The sequence below is a fragment of the Rana temporaria genome, chromosome 7, assembly GCF_905171775.1.
Source record: "Rana temporaria chromosome 7, aRanTem1.1, whole genome shotgun sequence".
NCBI classification, from domain to species: Eukaryota; Metazoa; Chordata; class Amphibia; order Anura; family Ranidae; genus Rana; species Rana temporaria.
Window position 1 is genome coordinate 133941242 of NC_053495.1, and position 22120 is coordinate 133963361.

The window sequence follows — 22120 nt, forward strand, 5'->3', positions numbered from 1 at the left end:
ACTGCAGCCAATAGGTCTGGGAGCTGCAGTGCCACCAGCAGGTGAAACCTTTCCTGACAATTATTCTCATAATAATTATAATCAGATTGGTAAGGAAAGACCAATGCCACATCCATTTAATCATGAAGCAAAAACGAGGGGGTTCTAGGATATACACTGCTGTTGCTGGACTTTAATGGCATGACTTGAGTCAAAGAACATAGAGTTATTATAAAATAATATAATTTTATTGATAACAATTTAAAATTCAAAAGGGTGTTGTATAAAAAAAGATATACAACGTATTGAATATCAACAGAGTAATAGTGCTATGATATGATATAGTAGCCTTATAACACCTATATCATACTTATATAAAAATAAACTTGAGGTGTACAAGTGGTACAGTCCTTCAATGGTCTACTCTGCCCCCACCTTGCCGACTGCTGAGACAAGGTGGGGGCAGAGATGAGGGTGGTGCCATAGCTGCAGGAGAGGTGTGACGGTCACATTAAATGGACTGTCAGGCCAGATTTGGCCCACATTCTTTGTGTTTGACACATGTGCTTTAACCAGACAAATTTTAGGTCCCGTTTTCACTGACAGTCCTTTGTGACGTAACTAACTGCATTTCAAAATTATCTTTGGAGAAGATTGTTCATGGTTCTCACTGTCATGACACAGGTGTAGGTTCTTCAGTGGATGTAGGGTCCTGTTTAAATGGGCATTGGTGTATGGTTGGTAGATAACTATAAGTGTCATGTTCTGTGCACTTAAAGGGTCACTAAAGGGAAGAAAAAAAAATGCTGAAATGACTGTTTACAGGGTATAGAGACATACTAGTTAACTGATTCTTTTTAAAAACGATTAAAAATAGATAAAAAATCAATCATATAATGTGCCTGTAGTTTTTTAGTTTCGTTTTTGCATTCAGTTTCGTTTTAGCATGTTATGCTGTATCTGTGCTGGACAGTGCCATAGAGCAGTATTGGTTTGAAAACGAAACTAAAATCTCCCAGTACTGAATGAATGAATGAAAACTTATATAGCGCAGCACATGCGAATTTAATCGCCTCTGGGCGATCACTGTGGTGATCAGGAAACAGACAACCAGGAAGTGTCCAAAACAGAGGAGAATTACAGCAACATCAGAGCAAAAACGAACAATGAGGACATGAAACCAGGACTGCAGTAAGGTAAAGGAAGCTATTTAGCTAACAAAAAATTCCTTTAGTCACCCTTTAACTGTATCTTTGCAGTCTCAGTAGATTCACAACATCTGAAGCAAAGGGCAAAGCTATTAAATTTACTCTAATCTCTCCCATATGAGATTAAGACCCTTGTCAGGTGTGTGGATGTGAACAGTTTTAAGTCTCCAACTGAGTCTGAGGATTAAGGGCCTAACCATCTGTTTAGCAAATCATGTATGGGTTGGATGCTAAGGTCCTGGACTACTGAATTGAATGTGAACCTCTAGTTCCTGTCGTTTTCTGGGTGAGCGTCAATATTCACAATAAGCACAATATTTTTAAGTTCTCTGGGGGTCATGTACTTGGCAAGGTCTGACATATCCATTCTTTCAGGTCTTGTCATGGCAGGTGCTCCCTCAGTGCCGGTTCACACTACAGCGACATGAAAGTCGGCACGACTTTGCGAGGCAACTTCAAGTCACCTCTAGGATAGGCAAATTTGTCAGTGGACAATCAAACCATAATCAGCTCTGTGGTAGGGAGGGGTTTGCCTGAGAAAACTATTTTCTCTTCCTGTAAAGTTGATTCATTTAAGACACTGATGTGATTTTGGAGGCAACTTTCATTGAAATCAATGGTTACAAGTTGCCTAGAAGTCACCTTGAAGTAGTACAGGAACCTTTTCTGAAGTCGGAGTGCACTACTTCAGTAGTGTGCATTAAGACGGCTCTTGTTCGCGACTTGGGGCGACATCAGTCGGATCCCAAGTCACGGTAGTGTGAACCGGCACTAACTGTTGCTGATGTTTAGGTGTTAGAGGATAGAATGAAGTAGCAGATGGGTTTAGTTCAGCTTGATATCTGGTGCTCTTGTCCTGTGGATCTTGAGAATTGTGTGATTGGTCCCTGGAGATTCACTCCATATGTACTTCACTTCGTCACTATGTACTTTAGTTGATGCTACAGAGTCTTACTCACAGAGGATCATCTGCAAGCTAATCCTGTCAGCAATTAAACTACAATTGATGACTGCAAAACAGTACTCTTAGGGGCCGTACACACGACTGAACATGTCTGCTGAAACTGGTCCGCGGACCAGTTTCAGCAGACATGTTCGGTCGTGTGTAGGCCCGAGCGGACAGGATTCCAGCATACATTTGCCCGCTGGGCCTTTTTCCAGCAGGCAAATATTTCTGATCTTGTTTTAAAACAGCCCGCTGGAATCCTGTCCGCTCGGACATGTTCGGTCGTCTGTACAGACCTACCGTACATGTCCGAGCGCCCGCCATCCCTCGCATGCGTCGAATGACTTTGACGCATGCGTGGAAGCATTGAACTGGCAGGGCCGCCCACGTCGCTGCGTCATCGTCGCGGCGACGGCGCGGCCACGCCCCGCATATTGTTTACGCACGGATTTCTGTATGATGGTGAGTACAGCCACCATACAGAAATCCCCGGGCAGACATGAACGGTGAAAACGGTCCGGCAGACCGGTTTCATCATACATGTTTGCTCGTCTGTACAAGGCATTAGAGAATCGTATTTATTGCAGGTATTGATTTAGTGCTGTGAATTCATACATACATTGCTTTACATACAGTATATTGTGAATTCAAAACAATACCTGGCCTCAAGGAGCTTACTATCTAAAATGAGGTCCTACCTCACATGCATACATAGTCATACTTGGGCCAGTTTTTACAAAATTGAACTACCAGTATGTCTTTGGAAATTGGGAGAAAAACCATGCAAGCACAGGAAGAAAAAATTTCATGCAAGTAATGTCTTGGTTAAAATTTGAACCAATGACCCGAGTGCTGCAAGATAGATGTGCTTACCACCATCTTGATCAGAACTTCCAAGATATTGATTATATGTTCCTGCAACAGAGTCTTTCCATAACATTCAAATTTGTGCATCAAAATATAAGCTGACACTACTGACAATGTAAGTCAAGTGTCATAAATCCTGCTGACAGTGAACAGTGCAAGGAACTCAGTGTCACCTCAATCAGTCATTACATACTGAATAAAAAGTAATTTTCTTCAAACTGAAAGCAGAGTGTCCTAAGGATGGACTTGTCAAGAAGTTCCTTTAACTAGCTAGAGAGATTATCCTACTTTATCTCATTCATATGTATTGTAAGATTGGGGTGATCAGACTCAAGTGGTAGGTGCGTTTTCAGTAAGTACGCCAGTCAGGAACTGAATTTTTAAGGGCCTGATAGCCCACTTTTATTTAAAAAAAGGAAAAGTTCACAAAGACATCAGTAGCCCACACAGAGGGGGTTCCACCATTACTGTATCTTGCATATGCATTACTTTAGCCTCCTGGCTTACATTCTTGCCATACGGCTGCTTCAGGCCTTTAGCCTAGGCCTTAGGTCTGCTCCTCAGAACAAAAGAGTTTCCTAGAGTTAAACATACTCCTGATCAGCGCTTTGCTGCTCTGTCACCAAGGACATCTATCTCCTGCAGACATGCATGCTCTAGTTGCATCCATGCAGCCTCTGACTTTTTACAGAGGAATGGCAGTCCACCTGCTTCCCATGCACAGACTTCCTGTCAGTTGGGTGGAGCCCTGAGCCATAGTCAGGTCACAACTAGATAGCCCAACACTAAGCTGTGCAATCAGCACTCCTTTCTCTCCAAAATCTAGCATAAACCTGCAATCTTTCAGGTAGCATGGGGGTACCACTGCCACAGTATGTATATCCGCATGTATCAAATGAAGAATATGCTGCTCTCCCAACCAGCCGCCATAACATGAGAATCAAGGTTGGCTTCAGCCTGCATGTCTTCGTCAAAAGGCGGAGACATGCAGGCTGAAGCCAATCTTCATTCTCATGTTACGGTGGCTGGTTGAGAGAGTAGAATCTTCTTCATTTGATGTATGTATCACTATGGATGGGCATTTTGGTAGCCTGCACCCCCTTTTCTAAGGATCTTGAGAATGTAATTCCCAGCTTGGAGTGGCGTTCAAAATCTAGTCTAAGGTCTCGTACACACGATAGGTTAACCAGAAGACAACGGTCTGATGGACCGTTTTCATCGGTCAAAACCGATCGTGTGTCGGCCCCATAGGTTATTTAACAATCGGTTAAAAAAAAGCCAACTTGCTTTAAAATGAATCGATCGTTAGTAGGCACGACCATGGGTTAAAAATCCACGAATGCTCAGAATCAAGTCGACGCATGCTTGGAAGCATTAAACTTTATTTTTTTCAGCACGTTGTTGTGTTTTACGTCACCGCGTACTCACATGATCGGTTATTTTACTGATGGTGTGTGGGCGTGACGGACCATCAGTCAGCTTCATTGGTTAACCTGTGACAATGGTCCTTCAGACCGTTCTCATCGGATGGACTGATCGTGTGTAGGCTTAAGGTTACATTCATAAATATGTTTTGCCTGTTTTTCTTTTTTTGGATAACCCAGAAAGTTGTGGTTAGAGGGGATAAAGGAACCACAAAGGCCTCCACTGAACCAGTGCAATGTGCATACCTTCTGTTATAAGGAGGTTTTATTGTCATGTGCACTGCTTTAGTGGAGGACTGTTTTAATTACTTTTATTCCTTCTCACCAAAACATTCTGGACTACTGTATACAAAACTAAAGGAAAGGTTTAGGCTTTACATCCAATTTAACGCTAAAACAAATCTTGCCTTTTAAGCAAATCCCTTAGTTTCCTTACTTCAAACCTGTTTTGCACAGTGCGTATATGATAACGACCTAAACAAATATACATACACTGACATAAACCAGGTTTAGAGCTTTAAATGTACACTGACTGGCTTTTGGTAAAAGCTATAAAACAACAAAGAAAATTGCAACTTAGGGTTAAGTCTTTAAGAGTTAATGGATAGATAATAAAGCTTTTGACATAATGAGCAGGCAGATGAGATGAGAATGATGACTCAGAGAGATCTCAAATATGCTTTAGAGGCTTTTGCATAGAAAGACAACTTTTAAAGGAAAGTTCTTATTAGGTGCACTTAAATTCCCCATACATCCAATTATATCTCAATATACTTTGGCTGTTTCACACTAAGATATTTCCTTCTAACACATGGTAATAGGCCGGAAACAAAGTACATTATCAGATATAATTTCTAGTTTTACATCACTGAAACAAATGTAATCATTAGTTAATCTGTGCAATCAGGAGTCATTACAGCATCAGAGGATGTCTTCAACTGTAGAATGGCTTGGGGAAATAAAAACACTTCTCCTATCATGGGTCTCTAATGATTTCGGACAATTTTTGAAGTCACCCGTACACTGTAAAGGGCAATAGTCCACAGGGAGAGTTTTGTGATTACATTACATACAGGGCTTTTTTTCTCAGGAAATAGGTGTTGTAACTCCACCTTTCCAAGTCACCATTTGTCTCCACCCCTACCCACATCTGAGCACTGTTGCTGGGTTCCACTCCCTACCCACCTCCCAGGACCACCCCTTTTAGAGAAAACAGGAGCATGTAACATTTTTGCTACTAAGTAATTCATATAGAACTTGTTAACGATAACAAGAACAGCAGTAAAATAGACCAAATATCTCCCTCAGCAAAAAAATAGACCCCCTGCAGCAACAACAGATCTTCCCACAGCCAGCATCAATAAACCCTTCAATGGCCAGCAACAATAGATCCCTCCCTCAACAGATGATCTCTTCCAACAACATAAGACCCACTCCAAGCAACCCTTTTCCCAGTTGTCTTCTTTCTGCTTTCGTAACTGCAATGTATCTAGAGTTTTGTATTCCTTTGTTTTTAGGTAATCCTCCACCCCCATCCTTCCCCTTCCTTTCCTTGCACATGGTACTATTGTAGAGACACTTTTCTCCCCTAGTTTAAACTTATCGCGGTTTACCCTGAGTAATTTTTCAGGTTGGGAGTAGCCCCGTACACACGATCGGAATTTCCAAAGGAAAAAGTCAGATGGGTGGATTTTCAGATCGTGTGTAATCCCATCAGAGTTTTTTCATTGGAAATTGAGGAGGTTGTACTGGTGACAATGGCACTGACCCTAAACAAAGATTTTCCTGCTTGTGGGACAATAATCTAAGTGCCAGACTGAGAGTGATCATCAGTGGGGTTGGTTAACTACAGTTACCCCTTTACACATGGAACTGCCACCACAAGTTTTAATAGAATTGTCCACTATTTGAAGTATTCAGTGTAACAATTCTGACCTTTAGGAAATGTCTGTGACACTCACTGTCACACAGACAGGAAGGTAACAGAGTTTAAAATATAGTAGTGGTCTTTAAAGAGATAAGAATTGTAAGATTTTTTGTTCAGATCAATTAGAGAATCAGCTTAAAAAGTCATTAAACCCACATTATTAAAAACTATTAATAAATGCTGTATTACATGCTGTTCATACTTACTCAGTCCCTATGGGATTCAGTGGTGGCTGGTGCTAAAAAATTTTTGGGGGGGTGCTTAATTGCAGCCACTGTGCCATCAAACGTTGCCACTGTGCCATCAAATGCTGCCACTGTGCTCATCAAACGCTGCCACTGTGCCATTAATTGCAGCCACTGTGCCATCAAATGCAGCCACTGTGCCATCAAATGCTGCCACTGTGCCCACCAAACGCTGCCACTGTGCCAAATGCTGCCAGTGTGAGTGTGCCCCCCTCCCGCTCGCCGTCTGCCCGACACTTACAATGTTTTGTGGGCCAACGGGTAACAGCGACGAGCGGGGTCCTTCATGTCTCCTGAGTCCTGCACTTCTCCCATCCTCATGTCCCGTCAGGCATTTAATAACGGTGCCTGTTGTTTCAGCCAATCAGGTGCCAGGTAACCAGACCTTAGCAACTCGATTGACTGAGAGGCGGGTCAGTGTTAGGGAAGAGATGTATTCGGTTCCCTAACACAAGACTGAGTAATTAGCGAACGCACGGCAGCACACCCACTGTTTACCCTTTTGAAAGCTTATTAGAGCCCACAGGCTCCAATCAGGAAGCCTATTAGAGCCTTTGGCTCTAATCAGGTGCTTCCAAAACACACCCACCGCTGTAATCCATATGCCCGGCGACCGACAAGGGGCCGGGCTCATGAACATGGGTTGGCAGCAGCAGCGACTATAGATAGACTCATGCCATGCATGAATCTATCTATGGTGAGAGAGAGTGACAGGAGAGGGGAGGTGGCATTCCTGCACCTATGGGACACACCACCACTTATGGGATTAATTTTCTGTATTCCGCAAACAACTGGTTGATCCTGCTGTTCTCTAGCAACATTGAACCTTTACTGGAATCATAATATGACCTTGGGGTTAAAACGTTTGTTCTTTCGGTCTTCTGTTGTGATGATATATTATAATGCCAATATGACTTAGTATTTTTAATGATGCAATACTTGTGGGTGTGGTAAATAAGCTAAAACACTTGTTATATTTTAAAAAATTTGTTGTGTGCCATCAAAGTCATCAAAGTCACAACCAGTTGCCAAATAGTTTTTCTGATGTGTGTTAGGGATGGGGCACTTTGCAATTGCATCAGACCTATTTGGTTTAGTATCACTTTAACAGTTTTTTTTTTAATTGTATTAATAAAAGAATAGAGAAATGATGCAAGAATATTTACAGAAAATTATATTACAACCCAACGGAAATATATTACAAGAATAGCAACAAGAAAATAACTGGATTAAGGGTGAAAAACAAAGTATGCCTGGTCTTTGGTTCTGTCAGAGTTTAGTTCATTGAAACTTAAGTCAAATTTTAAGAAATGTGTGTAACAGCACCACAGAAACTCACAAAAAAAAGTACACAAACCAAAAATCACAACAAATGAATCAGGCAGCAGTTACCCTAATTTTGATAAAATATCAAATATTATACATGTTTAGAAAAAAGCAGCGCTGCTCCTACTATACTAGTAGACTCTGGGAGTTTTTTGTTATACAGTGGATCTATTTTGGCACAGTAGCTGGTTTATAACTTTACCAGTCAGTACTTCTGGTGCATTTATTGAGTCTGGACGGTGGTGGCTCACATTGGGTGAAGCACAGTGGCATGTGCAATATTTAAATGAAGATTTTTCAAGTTTATACACAGCATGTTATGTGGACGGAATTGGGTCTTTACCATTAGGAATAACACAACACTTTTAAAAAAAAAAATCAAATTAATTGATATTTGTTTTTCGTAATACGTTATGTGGACTGCACACTAGCACTTTATGGTTTATTTTTCACATTTTATATGACTTATGTGTTATTTCAATGCATTATTTGTTAAATTTTTTTGCACTAGCACTTTAATAGTGAGATTGCCTTTGAACAATTTTGGTACAGTTGAACATTTGGTAAGGATTTGGAGGGGTTGGAGCAGCGTTGCTTTTTTCTATACGCATAAGTCACTGGCCTTCATAGATCTCAGCATACAGTATGTGCATAGTTTCAATGGAACATTTTGAACATTTTTTCTGATGTTCAACTTAATTATTCAAAGAACAAAATCATGATTTGATAAATATCAAACATGATATGGCTTTTATTTAGGCCCTTCTCAAAAGGGGTAATGTGTCCTATCAGCTTTTTGAATCTTCTAGTATAGGCGTAGTTGGTATCTAACTGAAAGTTAGTTTCTTACATCAGGGTAGATTCTTGCTAGGTTTTTAATTTTATCTTTGCAGGACTTACAGAATATTAATAGATTTTGAGTTCTGCACTATATAACATGGGTGACTACAGGTCAAGTAGAACAAGACTTAACTGTATATTGCTCTAATTGGATTTACAATATACGTTAAAGCCTAGTACACACGATCAGTCCATCCGATGAGAACGGTCTGAAGGACCGTTGTCATCGGTTAACCGATGAAGCTGACTGATGGTCCGTCGTGTGTACACACCATCAGTTCAAAAACCGATCGTGTCAGAACGCGGTGACGTAAAACACAATGACGTGCTGGAAAAAATGAAGTTCAATGCTTCCAAGCATGCGCGGGTTTTTAACCGATGCTTTTGCATACTAACGATCGGTTTTGACCTATCGGTTAGGCGTCCATCGGTTCAATTTTAAAGCAAGTTCTAATTTTTTTGACCGAAGGTTAAATAACCTATAGGGCCTACACACGATAGGTTTGGACTGATGAAAACGGTCCTTCAGACCGTTCTCCTCTGGCGATCCTATCGTGTGTACGAGGCCTTAGGCATTTTATGACTACATTTAATTAAAAGTCCCTGGTAAATGCTCTTTACGATGGCTATTAGTGCTCTGGCATGAAAAGAGGGTGTCACTGCATTCTGACTATGCCTCATTCACTCGGTTTGGGGTTCATCAGACTTTATTACCATCATAATGCACCTTCTTTGTATCCAAACAACAAAATCTGGAGTAGTATGTATATTTAAAACCATTTTTTTAATAAATTTTTGACAGAGCAGGTAAAGATCAAAACCCCTGTTTTATTTTGTTTTGTTACCTGTGTTTCACTGGGGAGTTTTCTCTTTACTTCCTGTGATTAAGGCATAAGAGGAAGTGAGAGAAAATCTATCGAAAGAAGAAATACCCTCTTATGCAGGTATAACAGAGACAAATGTCCCTGTTGGAAAATGTCCCCCTATTCTTGGGCTGGTGACATCTCAAAATGTTGTATTTCCCTTAGTTTTAATGCCAGTGACAGCAGACTCCAGGATGAATAGAGGGTGAATCTTCCGAGTTAGGACAAAGACAATGATAAAAACGTCAGAAATCAGAAATTCTAAACCCTAAGGCCCATCGGTCCAAACTGATCGTGTGTGGGCCCCATAGGTTATTTAACCATAGGTTAAAAAAAAAGCCAACTTGCTTTAAATTTAACCTATGGATTCCTAACCGATGGGAAAAAAATGATCGTTAGTAGGCACAACCATTGGTTAAAAATCCACGCATGCTCAGAATCAAGTTGACGCATGCTTGGAAGCATTGAACTTTGTTTTTTTCAGCACGTCGTTGTGTTTTACGTAACAGCGTTCTGACACAATCGTTTTTTTAACCGATGGTGTGTATGCACGACGGACCATCAGTCAGCTTCATCGGTTAACCTATGACAACGGTCCATTAGACCGTTCTCATCGGATGGACTGATCGTGTGTACAAGGCTTAATACAGTACATTCCTCTTTCAGGCACTGGAAAAAGATAGGGTGATTCTAGCAGTCAGAATTTAGTAAGCATCATAAATTAGTAACCGTTTAAAGAAATGTAGGCTTAGTAAATGTGAACTTGTTTTTCAGGGGAAAAAAAAAAACATGAATCATAATTGAAACACAAAGACAGAAACAAGGAGTTTTTTTTTCTCCAGAAAATCACAAACGTACAATACTTGAATATGCTGCTTCAGTTTTCTGCCTGGAGACCTTTTTTTTAAAGCTGAAAATAGCAATCTACACAATAGCATAGGATGAATGAGTTAATTTAAATAAAATATATTAGCTACATGCAGAACTTACTATTCTACAGTTAATTAAGTGTTATGTGTTGTGAGTTAATTTAATCCTAGTTGTTGTATGCGTAGCTCTTTTATGTAACCATGAAAATATCAATATGGGCAAAAATGAAACTGCAGTGAACGGCAATTTTTTTCTATGCTTCTCATTCTGTTGCTATCCCTATGAATCTGCCTTGTAAATACAGTATGTTGCTTTTCAGAATTATTTTAATAGCCTGTGTTGATAGACAATGGTAAAATTTAATTATGGGGAAATGTGAAATACAACATAGTGACAGACAAAATATAAAATGGCACATTTAAACAAGACAAAACTGACAATTATATGCTTCTACTCAGGAGGTGGAACAATGGACTGAAAAGTTGCTGGGTTTGTAAAATGTGCTCAAAAACTTGTTTAAAAACCTTAAAGTTAAACTTCATGCAAACAACAAAATACAGCCTTCAGAGTATGGAACAACACATCTGAAACAGATAGCTGGACTTTTGAGGCACTACATATTTCTTTAAAATGACATTACTTTTATTTCGAACAGAAAAATTCTAAAACGTTACACACTATTAAAATCGAAATGGAAAAAATGGTGCAATGACTTCCTTTACAAGAAAATACTCTACCATCTGTCAAGGATTTCAGATATTTACATAGCAAGGACAATGCTGAATATATTAATGATTTAGTTCCAAATAACTAAAGTGACTGTTGGACTCAACAGGTTTCCCGAACTTTAAAATTTGCTTCATCAGAAGTGTCAAGGGTCAATTACTATTAAAAATATTAAAATATCAAGGAAACATTAAAAGGCATATGCATAAGTAAATTCCAAATTAATTAAATACTGTCGCTAAATGCCTTTCTATCCTCCAAGTGAAAGGATGGTAAATTCAGGCCGCAACCTGCACATTTTCAAAAAACTTGCGGAGAAAAAAATGAATTCTTAAAAAGATTTAAAATAGCTCTCAGAAAATACCTTAGGTGTTTGCTTTCCAAAATGTGGTCATTCTGTGGGTGTTTCTGCTGTCCTAGTGCTCCAGGACCTCCAAAAATGTACTTAATAGTCAGGAAATTAGATGCATAATTTATGTCCCTAGAATGCCCAAAGGTGCTTCTTGGATTTTGGTTCTCTCTATGTGGCTAAGCTGTGATAAAGTCTCACACATGTAATATTCCCATACTTGAGGGTAGTAGCATAATTTTTTTTTAGGATTGGCTATGCTGTTCATAAGAAATATCTGGCAAAAAAATTAAAACTCACCATTCCTCTTAGAAAATACATTGGGGTGCTTGCTTTTAACAATGTGGCCATTTTATGGGTGTTTCTGCATTCCTAGTGCTCCAGGGCCTCCAAAACTGTGAAGAAATACATTTTCAAAAGGCTCACAATGCCTTTCAGATAAGAATTTGGGTGTTTTCTTTCTAAAATGTGGTCAATTTGTGGGTGTTTCTTATGTCCTTGAACTTAAGAAATATTATAGGTAGTCAGCAAATTAGATGCTCCTTGAAAGCCCAAAGGTGCTCCTTGGATTGTGGGCCCCTTTATGTGTCTAGGCTGTGAGTAATATCACACATGTGATATCCCAATACTCGGGGAGGTGTAGCAGAATGTGTTTGGGATTGAATTGTAAGTATGCTTATTCTGTGCGTGATCTGGAATTTTAGGGCCTCAAGAAATGAGATGAGTGGTCAGTATATTAGGATTAATCAATTTTCAAATATACTGTATATATCAGGGGTCCTCAAACTTTTTAAACAGGGGCTATAGTTGGAAAAAAATATGAACAAATACCTTTGCACACTGCATATATTTCTTTTGTAGTGCAAAAAAAACAGTTGTAATCAACATAAACTTAGTAAAAGTTTATGTTAATATTTCACAGAATCCCTTCATCACAGACTCCCCCCTCCCCATCACAGATCCCCCATCACAGACTCCTCTCCATGAAAGACCCCCCCCCCATCACAGACTCCTCTCCATCACAGAGCCCCCATTACAGACTCCCCCAATCACAAAGCTCCCCATCACAGAGCCCCCATCACAGACTCCCCCATTACAAAGCCCCCCCATCACAGATCCACCAATCATAAAGCCCTATCACAGACTTCCCCATCACAGATCCCCCATATCACAGAGTCCCCCCCATCACAGATCCCCCCCATATCACAGAATCCCCCCATTACAGATCTCCTCATATCACAGAGTCCCTGCATCACAGATCTCCTCATATTACAGAGTCCCCCCATCACAAATCCCCCATATCACAGAGGCCCTCCATCTCAGATCCCCCATATCACAGAGTCCCCATCACAGATCCCCCCAAATCACAGAGTCCCCCCATCACAGATCCCCTCATATCACAGAGTCCCCCCATCACAGATCCACCCATATCACACATTCCCCCCATCACAGATCCCCTCATATCACAGAGTCCCCCATTACAGAGTCCCCCATCACAGATCCCCCCATATCACAGAGTCCCCATCACAGATCCCCCATCACAGATCCCCCATATCACAGAGTCCCCCCATCACAGATCTCCTCATATCACAGAGTCCCTGCATCACAGATCTCCTCATATCACAGAGTCCCCCCATCACATATCCCCCATATCACAGAGTCCCTCCATCACAGATCCCCCCATATCACAGAGTCCCCCATCACAGATCCCCCATATCACAGAGTCCCCCATCACAGATCCCCTCATATCACAGAGTCCCCCCATCACAGATCCACCCATATCACAGAGTCCCCCCATCACAGATCCCCCATGTAACAGGAGTGACTTTTGGGCACAGATTGAGCCAGGAGATGGGGTGGCAAGTGAATCATAATACATGTATTACATGAGATGGGACATTAATAATAATTCATGTTTGCAGGATGTCTTGAGATATCACAAGTTGTTGGCTTATTCAATGTGGGGACACATTCTTTTGAAAGGTGTTAATTGCATCTACTCCTAGACATTTCATTGTCCATTGTGTAAAGGTGTTAATTCAGGTCTGCTCCTAGACCTTTCCATCGTGTGATAGCACGGTTTGGAGCCTGTTGATGCAGAGGTGTGAATACCTTTCTGTCAAGCTGTATGCGGAGACAGAACGTCTGTCTAGGGATGTGGATTGAGAAGAGATCATTGTGTGATGGTGTTTTGTTTGAGTTCTGTTAATGAAGGAATGTGCAATGATTAGGTCAGGATAATTATAGCTTGGTGCCGAGATGTCTAGAATGTTTAGTAATTAGCCTTAGTGTGTGATTAGGGGGGTGGAGACTGCAGTGTCCCTTTGATTACTGTCACATGCTTGTAACTGCATAAAAAGCTGAGAAGAAACCATTAAAGTTGTCTTACATTTGAAACCAGAGAACACGGAGCAAGTCTCGTTATTCTGGGAAATGGGATGCCTGCTGGTTTGTCTGTGTGTAAGATGAGCTGTCGTAGTTGATGGAAGGTCGTAAACGGTGGTGACCGTTACACCCCATATCACACATTCCCCCCATCACAGATCCCCTCATATCACAGAGTCCCCCATCACAGATCCCCCCATATCACAGAATCCTCCCATCACAGATCCCCTCATATCACAGAGTCCCCTCATATCACAAAGTCCCCCCATCACAGATCCCCTCATATCACAGAGTCCCCCATCACAGATCCCCCATATCACAGAGTCCCCCCATCACAGATCCCCTCATATCACAGAGCCCCCCCATCACAGATCCCCTCATATCACAGAGTCCCCAGATCCCTCCAGCGATATTGCTGTCCCTTCCATAAGATCGCAGCATATCCCCTCCGCAGCACTCCCCCCTCCCCTACCTTATTCACACAAGACGCGAAGCCTGACAGGATTGGACAAAGTGCAGGACTTTTCAAGTGAAAAGCAGATGATTGATTGCTGGGACCGCCCCACTGCCTATTAACCAATTACCCGCTTCTTAACTCGAAAAGTCCCGCCCTTTGTCTGGACCTGTCACACTTCGTGTCTTATGTGACTAATGTAGCAGAGGTGAGGGGGAAGTTCTGCGGAGGGGAAGTGCTGCAATCTTATGAAAGGGACAGTCCGTGCTGTGGGCCGGGTAAATCGCCTTGGCGGGCCGTATGCCGCCCGCGGGCCGTAGTTTGAGGACCCCTGGTTTATATTATTGTTTGTGGACTCTGTAACTTTCACCTGGACCATTTTTTTCCACCAAAGAATGTATCAGAATACATTTATGCATAAATGTATGAAAAAATATTATTTATTTGTAAACTTTTTAACAGAAATGAAGAAAATTTTTATTTAAAAAAAAAACAGTGGTGATTAAATACTACCAAGAGAAACCTATACCAAGCTCAAACGAATGGTAAAAATGTACCGTATTTATCAGGGTATTGCGCTCTCCAGCGTATAGCACGCACCCTTAAAGTGGACCCGCATTCCTGTAAAAAAAAACATTTTAGTACTTACAGTTTTGGTGTCTTGCGCGGAATCCATTGGCGGCCTCATCGGGTCCGGCGTCCGTCTGCGGCTTCGGTGGTGTCTTCGTCGTCGGGTCCGGCGTCCTTCTGCGGTGTCCTCCCTGCTTCCCGCGCTGAGTTTGAACCACTGCGCCGGCATATACCGAGCGCAGTACACTCGTGTATAGTCGGGCAGGCTCGGCTCCTCTCGCAGTCACGTCCTGTGCGTCCTGTACATCCAGGACGTGACCACGAGAGGAGCTGAGCCTGCCGGACTATACCCGAGTGTACTGCGCTCGGTATATGCCGGCGCAGTAGTTCAAACTCGGCGCGGGTATCGGCGTATATCGAGCACCCACGATTTTGCCCTGAATTTCAGGGCAAAAAAGTGCGCGGTATATGCCGATAAATACGGTATTTGGGTACAGTGTTAAATGACTGAGTAATTGTCTTTTATAGAAAACCAAAAAATGGCCTAGACTGAAAGTGGGTGAAACAGTCTAGACTTGAAGTTAATAATTTATTTGGAATTTACTTATGTATATACATTTTCATTATGTTTACTTGTTATCATTTTAATATTTGTAATAGTAATTGTTTTTTGACACTCCTGGTGAAGCAGATCTTAGAGTCCGGGAAACATGTTGAGTCCAAGATTACATATCAGCAAACCATCTATAGGGAACCAAATCATTATTATATTGGACAGCCCTAGAGATAAGTACAGTGGGGAAAGGGGAGGTGTGAAGTATGTACATTGTTACTGTATTTCAACTTTACATTTTTCTGTAAAGGTGGACTAACACTTTAGGTTATGCTATGTGACAAAAAAAATATGTGCTATGCCAATTTAGCTGCAAAAGTGAAAATACACTTTAAGAAAGATGGAATAACCTCCAGTTATGCTTGCTCTTATGGCCCAATGCTTGTGCACCTATAGAGAAAGATTACATTTTACAGAAGTGCCTTGACTTGCTGCTGTAATTTTCACATACATTTATGAATGCATGCAACAAGTACTTTTTGTTTGTATGTGTTTTTTTTTGAATGTCAGAAAGAGGATTCACTTACCGTATTTATCGCGGTATAACGCGCTCTGGCGTATACCGCGCACTCCCAAAGTGGCCCCCAATCCTGTGGGAAAAAATGATTTTTTGTTTTTTTGTACTTACAGTTTTGATGTCTTGCGCGGCGTCCATCTGCGGCCTCGTCGGGTCCGGCGTCCTTCTGCGGCTTTGGTTGTCCTCTTCGGCGGGTCCGGCGTCCGTCTTCGGCGGGTCGGGAGTCCATCTTCGGCGGGTCGGGCGTCCATCTTCGGCGGGTCCGGTGTCCATCTTCGGCGGGTCCGGTGTCCATCTTCGGCGGGTCCGGCAGCGTCCTCCCGCTCGTTTCCCGCCACGACTTTGAATACTGCGCCCGCATATAGCGAGCGCAGTACACTCGTGAATCTTCGGGCAGGCTCGGGCGCCTCTCGCACTGACGTCCTGTACGCTCAGGACGTCAGTACGAGAGGCGCCGAGACTGCCCGAAGATTCACGAGTGTACTGCGCTCGCTATATGCGGGCGCAGTATTCAAACTCATGGCGGGAAAGCGGGTATCGGCGTATATCGCGCACCCACGATTTTGCCCTGATTTTCAGGGCAAAATAGTGCGCGGTATACGCCGATAAATACGGTAGTTTATTTTCCTGGCACAATATACAACAAACAAGCCACCGTACCAGTGTACACATGTCACGTCTGCCAAAACTTAATTGATATCAGTTGGTGGTGAGTTTAGGAATACAAGTCTTTGCTGGCTAGCAGTGTTGAGTCTTGGGGAATTCTTGTAATGTTTACGAGTTGTAAATTTCCCCACCAGTGTATACCATTTTTTTTTCTATTTGATGTGTTTGGATGGTCCCTCTATAATGGCATTGGCCCATATTCTCTCTAAAAATCCGCGGGCTGCGCTTAAGGCACTTACACTCCGCTGTCCCAACTTACAGGAGCAAGTGTTGTATTCCCCAAACACTTGCTCCATAAGTTGGGACGGCGGAGTGTAAATGCCCCGGCGTAGCCTGGCAGATCTCCAAGGGGGCGGCTTGTATTCAAATTAAGCGCGCCCCCGATTCTAATGAACTGCGCATGCGCTGGGCTTTAAAAAGCCCAGTGCGCATGCTCCAGTTCTCGGAGGAAAACGTCAATGACGCCGACGTGTGCGTCATTGACGTAAAGTCGTATTCAAGAACGACTTACGGAAACTACGTACCCGACGAAAAAACACGACGCGGACCCGACGCCATCCGTAACATGGCCTACGTGGGACTTGCGGAAATTTACTCCTCATATAGCAGGACTAAATTTCCGCTTACGCAAACGACGTTAGCGACGGTTACACGACGCAAACTCGTTCGGGAATCGGCGTAGAAGGATCATTTGCAAATGAGTCCTTCACGTAAATGCCATCTAGCGGCGGCCGGCGTTATTACATTTAAGATCCGCCAGTGTAAGTGACTTACAGATGGCGGATCTTAAGTGTATCTATGCGAAAATGATTCTAAGAATCAGTCGCATAGATACACGGGCCAAAAAAGGGAGATACGATGGAGTATCCTGAGATACTCCATCGTAACTTCTATGAGAATATGGCCCATTGTAATTTGTTATGTGTAGCAGGAAAAGGTGTCTTAAACTTTAGTTGACATACCTGGAAGCCTTAATTTGAAAGTTGTTGTTATTGCATTATATGCATGTTCTTTTTATGTCTTTCAGGTCTTCAAGACATCACAGCAAATTACACTGTTTGTTATTTGCAGTTGCATCACTACCGTTCTGATGTATATAGTGACATTTACATTGCAAGACGGGGAGTGTTCCGCCCCAATGGGCATAGAATTTGTTATATATTTTGTTTCTCTGAACCATTTTCTATGGATGTAATGTTTAGTTCCCATGCTGCCATCTAGTGACCCTTTGTGGTAATGCACCTATTTGTTATATTTCTTTGTCTGATTTATGACACACTTTCTTTCTGTATAATGCTTCACCCTTCTTCCTGAGTTTTGTACTTCCTGTTTAATGAAGAAAGCTAACAGGCCACATGTAACATTCTGCATAGTAAGCTACAGACAGTATCATCTTTTGACCGCATAAGTACCACAATCTATTCATCTGTTTGTATACTGTCATCTGCTGTAGCCCTGATGTTTCGGATTAAAGCACCTCTGCGAATAGAAATCGGTACTTGGTGAGTTCAAGCTATCTGATGAGGGTTGTCCTCAGTGATTATATCTGCTTATACAGGCCAGGCATAGAGGTCTCACAAGGGATAGATAAGATAGATAAGTCAGAATATGGTTGCTACTGGTTACTACCATCCACCATATCACCCTGCTGCCAGACCTCCATCTATCACCTCAGAGACAATGAACAGTCATTTGCATTTTTTTTTTTTTATTGGGGGATATAACTTGGTTGGGGGGAAGGGAATATTGGATGTCCATAGAATGAATTGCTTTGCCTTCATATTAAAATAACTTACTATACAAGCATTAGATTGGTAAAAAAAAATCACCGATCTAATGCCGACAGCCGCGATTGCGGCTTTGTTTACTTCCGGGTACCGGGCGTGACGTCATAATGTTGCGCCCGGACCTCCGACTGTCAAAGAGATGACTGGTGACCATCTGGTCACCAGTCATCTCTATGCTTTCCCAGAAAGCGCCGGCCAATTTGCTCCCTGGGCCCCCGATGGCACGGGAGAGCCCAGAGAAGCACCGGATGGCGGCAGGAGGGGTGGGACGTCCACTCCCACCGCCTATAAGAACGATCAAGCAGCGGAACTGCCGCTTTGATCATTCTTATTGTGCACAGAATCACCGGCTGAAGATGGTGATATCTGAGTGATGCCTGTAGCTGCACCCATCATTCAGATATCACCGCACAAAGTCGAGGATGTCATATGACGTCCTTGGTTGTAAAGTGGTTAATGGGACCAAATATGAATAGTTTGTGGGTCATTTATGTTCTTTACCTTGTTTTTCATAATCTCTTCCAAAATGTTCTACTCCAATGTAAATATGTGGTCATTCACAATGATACTTCTGCCATGCTATCTCTGACCTTAATAAAAATCCTCAGTTAAATAAAGTATATTGTATGTAAACCCTCATTCAGTTTAAAATAGAAATGAAAGGCAAATCATTTATGTGTACATATAAAAAAAAAACATTAAAATACAATGAAATAAAAAAAGTACTTACTAGATTAGGTTGAGCCTTGAAGAACTGATGAACTCTAATATATACAGTCACTTCCCCTGCATAACCCATGCAGACTATTACTCCTCCTCTGCATACACTCCTGTAGACTATTGCTCCCAGGATTTCTCTCCTCCTCCACAAAACTTCCACTGTAAACTATTGGTCTTAATGTCCCTTTATTTTCACTTGACAAAAGGGATCATGCTGCATAATCCCAGATGCTGTCTGTAATTGGCTGTGTTGTTACTAGGCCAGAGGTCTGCAGTACCTCTCTCCGGCTGCCTAGTAATTTAGCAGCTTGTATTAGTTGGTGGACTACTGATCACAGCTAGCCTGACCTGCCAATCCTGCGCCCGCAGGCCGCATCAATTTAACACAAATCCCACAGTCTCTCCACTGGCCTTGCTCCCAGCTCCCCTGGCATGCCTCTTCCAGAAATCCACTGTGTCACACTCACTGACCTTCTCCTGCCCCGAGTCCATGATAGAGAAATTTAACTGGACATGCATTCAAATAGATTCTCCAGACCCTCTGTTCCAGGACACCTCCTCCATGACCATGTAAGGATGAAGCTCCCTCCCAGCTCAACCAGGCTTCTCTGCTGGGCCCCGCATCTCCCCCAGATGGGGATGAGCCCCTGCCACTATCTAGCACTCCATTCTCCATGTCTCCTGGCCAACAACCCCCCTTCAGTGAGCTGGACCTGAGCTTATATGGGAGGCCTGCCCCCTGACAATTCCAGTGGGGATTGGTCAGGGCTCCTCACATGAGCTCCCTGTCACTCCAATCCTGTGCCCTGCCCCTCTTCCAAAACATTCTCCCTGGAAGCAGGGGAGGTGCCCCAGAACTAAAGCACAGGTGGTCTGACCCACTGCTACACTAACCACTCCCTGCCTAAATTTACCTGCACTGGCAGCTTACCTCACAAAAATCCTCACTCTAGTACCTACCTATGGTAGAGGGTGCTACATATGTAACACACACATACATTTAGGGCCGAACTCAAAGTATGACCTTTATTGCATACTTATTCAGTCCAGCTTAAGTATGCATAGCTCATGGATGAAATGGAGGAGAGGGGAGGTGACATCCCGACCTCCACCTCATTGAACTGTAGAAAACCTTGTATTCATAAAAAAAAATACAAGACACTATGTAAATAGTGACAGTTCCAAGTGAGCGAAGCCCTATGTTCAGTGTGCAGTGTATAAGCTGTTCAGCACACAACCCATACGTTTGCAGCTATCACTGCAGAAGTGCCAACTACTACAGTGATTGTCAGCTTCCCCAGTGGCCCCTCAGATATGAGATGATCATATTTTTCATTTTTCCTAGCTGGACCATTGTAAGTATGTAATGAAGATCACACCTGCAGTTCAGCTGTGGATGTGAAGTGTTCACCTTGCACTTAGATTTCCATTTTGAGTAGATGCTGCAGAGTTAAACTAATTGACAGTTTTTGGTATTTTTTGGGGACTCTGTTGGGACTCTGTTAGTAAGATCTTTGCACCAGAACTCTTGAGTCTGCCATCTGCTGTGTCCATTATAAAGTCCCATTCTCCCATTGGATTTCTTATACATTCTATAATATGGAGAATACAAAAGAAGGTGTTGCAACACAAAGATGTGTGAAAATCCAGAACTCCCAAGTGGACAGAAACAAAGTCGGAAATTATAGCAGGGAGATCTCCCTGTTGTAGTATCCAAGATCTACAGTGTAAGAAGTTAAGGGATGACTTGGCCTATAACTTAAGTTCTTTGTGGTCTATTGAGCATTGTCTCAGCATTGTTGCTTTTACATAATACTAGAAGTACCAACACTTTAGCATAAATGTCAGTGGAATTTTTCAGTTCTGCTCTTACTAATAATGCGTGGATCTATTTAAATGAACTGAAATGCACTGTTTTATTATGATTGTAAAGAGTCTTTTGAAGATGCAACTTATATAGCCTAGTCCTTAGCCTTCAGTCATGTAAATTAAAATATATGTTAATACAACTCCTCCAGGACCACTTGGCCTTCCAGGAAGCGCAATAATACTTTCTGGTGGTGAGATGGGAAATCATATAAACTGTGAGCAATATTAGGCTACTGATATCTAACTGTCAGGGATTAAATCAGGGGGAAGCCTCACGCTGTGGCCATTTCATCACACGGACTCCCTGTGGACACTGGAGAAGCAAGCTGGTTATTTTTTATCTCTTGCTCTCTACTTGTCTCTCTGTAGAAGAAGAAAAATTCACATGATCGTCCTGATGTTTGTGTATATCATTATAACTTCCCATTACAATTATTCACCAAGTGCATAATGTAATTGAGATATATCGTGCAATTTAGTTTTATTGCTTGGGGAAGTTACTAAAAATACAAAAGCACAATAAAGAAATTGTGTGATTTTTATTCCTTATGTAAGCCTAGAAAAAAAAAACTGATTGTGTTTGCGCTTCTACAGTAAGTGTTATTTCTTTATTTGCCAGATCATAAAGTAAAAATATAATTTATGTTGGAACTTCAAATCTCACTTTTTTTTCTATTTAATTTTGCATTCAGCAATTCTATGTATATCTTTGGGGACTTACAACAGTAAATGAAATGTGGGGCTTGATTTTGTTATAGTTTACATGGCTGCATGGAACGGTACCGAATCCTGAAAGGCCAGGCACTTAGGGCCAGATTCACAGTCAGCGGCGTAATTTTGTGCAGGCGTAACATATCCGCTTTACGTTACGCCTCTGCAACTTAGACGGGCAAGTGCTGTATTCTCAAAGCACCTGCTCCGTAAGTTGCGGCGGCGTAGCGTAAATTGGCTGGCGTAAGCCCGCCTAAT